The sequence below is a fragment of the Malaclemys terrapin genome, chromosome 15 (genome assembly GCF_027887155.1).
Source record: "Malaclemys terrapin pileata isolate rMalTer1 chromosome 15, rMalTer1.hap1, whole genome shotgun sequence".
Taxonomy (NCBI): Eukaryota; Metazoa; Chordata; order Testudines; family Emydidae; genus Malaclemys; species Malaclemys terrapin.
The window spans coordinates 15,988,010-15,990,509 of NC_071519.1; the positions used below are offsets into that span (position 1 = coordinate 15,988,010).

General features: G+C 75.5%; 1 non-coding gene across 1 annotated transcript; it reads right to left on the bottom strand.

Moving 5' to 3' along the window:
* Positions 1 to 1,688: 1,688 nt before the first annotated feature.
* LOC128823860 (5S ribosomal RNA) lies at positions 1,689 to 1,807 on the bottom strand. The gene has a single exon (XR_008442095.1). It is a non-coding gene; the product is annotated as a 5S ribosomal RNA (ribosomal RNA).
* Positions 1,808 to 2,500: the final 693 nt, after the last annotated feature.

The following is a 2,500-nucleotide window of genomic DNA, read 5'->3' on the forward strand; positions in this document are numbered from 1 at the left end:
GGTCCTGAGGACCACAGAGGGGGGGCTTAATAGTCGAGAGGGAGCAGGTCCGGGGAAGGCTTAGCAGTCTTCCCCCGGGCGGTCCGTTGGGGGAGGCTTAGCAGTCGTCCCCAGGGCGGTCCGGGGGTGGGGGGAGGCCTCACAGTCGTCCCTCGGAGAGCCGGGTCGGCGGCGGTGGCGGGCGTCAGGCTTTACGTCCAGCCTCCGGAAGGTGCGCGTCCTCGGAGGCGATGCAGGCGCCGCAAAGGGGCAGCCTCCGAGGCAGGGAGCGGAGCACCGAGGCTGGGGAGAGGGGAGCAGGAGCCGGGGGCTGGGGGGGGTGGGGTGGGGGGGGGGGCGTTCAGGACAAGCGGTCAAGCCCCGGGGAGCAGCTGTCAAATGTTCCAAGTCCCCACTCGGCCACCAGGTCCACCCCAGTCTAGCAATGGGGTTGACCTGGCTGATGGCCGGTTAGTGTCAAGGTAAACTCACCGTCGTCCACAGGAGGGCAGCTCTCAGGCCGTCCGGCTGCGGCTGACTCTGGGGCGGTGCCCGGTCCCGGCAGCGAGGGGCGGGGGGGGGGCGCGGAGCGACACGGAGCTAACCGGCCCCCGGGGCCGGGGGCGCCTCCCGCGACTTTGGGGGCCGCGGGTCGTCAGTGGCGTGCAGGCCGGGCCTCTCCCGGGGGATTCGGGGGGGGGGGGGGGGCGGTCCTGCGGGCCGGGCGCAGGGGGCTCGAGCGAGCCCGGGCCGGTCCGCCCCGGGGCCGGGGTCTCCGCCTGCGGCTCGGGGGGGCGCGGGTCGTCGGGGGAGGAAGCCCGGGGGAGCTGCACGCCGGCCTGCCAGGCCAGGCCAGGCCTGGCCTGGGTGGCCGCGGGGGGATTCGGGGCGGTCCCGCGAGCCGGCGGCCGGGCGCAGGGGGTCCGAGCGCGTCCGAGCGAGTCCGTCCCGGCCCCGGGGTCTCCCCCTGCGGCTCTGGGGGGCCGTGGGTCCCCGCTGGCGGAAGCCGCTGGGCGCTGGACACCCGCCGTCCGTCCCGCCTGGCCAGGCCTGGCCTGGGTGGCCGCGGGGCGGGGGATTCGGGGCGGTCCCGCGAGCCGGCGGCCGGGCGCAGGGGGTCCGAGCGCGTCCGAGCGAGTCCGTCCCGGCCCCGGGGTGTCCCCCTGCGGCTCTGGGGGCCGTGGGTCCCCGCTGGAGGAAGCCGCTGGGCGCTGGACACCCGCCGTCCGTCCCGCCTGGCCAGGCCTGGCCTGGGTGGCCGCGGGGGGATTCGGGGCGGTCCCGCGAGCCGGCGCCCGGGCGCAGGTGGTCCGAGCGAGTCCGTCCCGGGCCCGGGGCCTCCCCCTGCGGCTTTGGGGGCCGTGGGTCCCCGCTGGCGGAAGCCGCTGGGCGCTGGACACCCGCCGTCCGTCCCGCCTGGCCAGGCCTGGCCTGGGTGGCCGCGGGGCGGGGGGATTCGGGGCGGTCCTGCGGGCCGGCGGCCGGGAGGGTCCGGGCCAGTCCGCCCCATGCCCGGGGTCTCCCCCAGCGGCTTCGGTGGGTCCTCCGCGGAGGAAGCCGGGTGGGGAGCCGGACCCCAGGCGCCCAGACCCGCGACCTGCGGCCGCGACCTCCGACTCGGCAGGAGCGACGAGGGGCTTTCCGGCCCGTCCCCCCCCTCTCCTTCCTCCCCAGAAAAGGAGAGAGAGCTGGCTCGGACCGGGAAAAGCTGCCTACGGCACCTGGGATTCCCAGGCGGTCACCCATCCAAGTACTAGCCAGGCCCGGGACGGTTTACCTTCCGAGATCGGACGGGATCGGGGGCGTTCGGTCCGGTATGGCCGTAGGCACCCGGCCCCCGCGCCTCCTCGCCCGCTTTCCCCTGCCGACGCCCGGGCCTGCCGCACGGTGAGCCCCGGTCGGACTGCCCCCCTGCGGCAGGGCCCCCGTCTCTCGCGGGCCCGGTCCTTTTTTCCTTCTCGAGCTCCGGGGCCCGGGCTGGCCGCCAGAGCCCCTCCGCCCGCCCGCCCTCCCCGGCGTCGGGGAAAATATTGTCCCGGACATCCAGTGCGCCCTGATCCTGTCAGCCGGGGGGGGGGGGTGGGTGGGTGGGGGGCAGTCCCTCGCTGCGGCCGGGGAGGGTGAGCCCAGGGCGGCTTGCCTGCCGTCCGAGTCCCCTCTCGGCCACCAGGTCAACCCCGAGCCGAAAGGGCTGAAAATTTTTCAGAGTCCCCTCCCGGGCACCAGGTCAACCCATGGAATCGAACGGGTTCGCCTGCTGGCCGGTTCGCTTCCCGGCCACCAGGTCAACCCGTAGGTTTGAACGGGCACGCCCGGTGGCCGCTTTCCCGTCCGGTCACCAGGTCAACCCGGATCTCCCTCCTTCCCTGGGCGCCCCCTCCTCGGAGGCGTCAGGTTCCATTTTCTTTTTCCCCCCAGACTTCCAGGGGCCCGATCCAGTCGGCCGGGAGGCAGTCCCTCGCTGCGGCCGGGGTGGGTGAGGCCAGGGCGGCTTGCCTGCCGTCCGAGTCCCCTCTCGGCC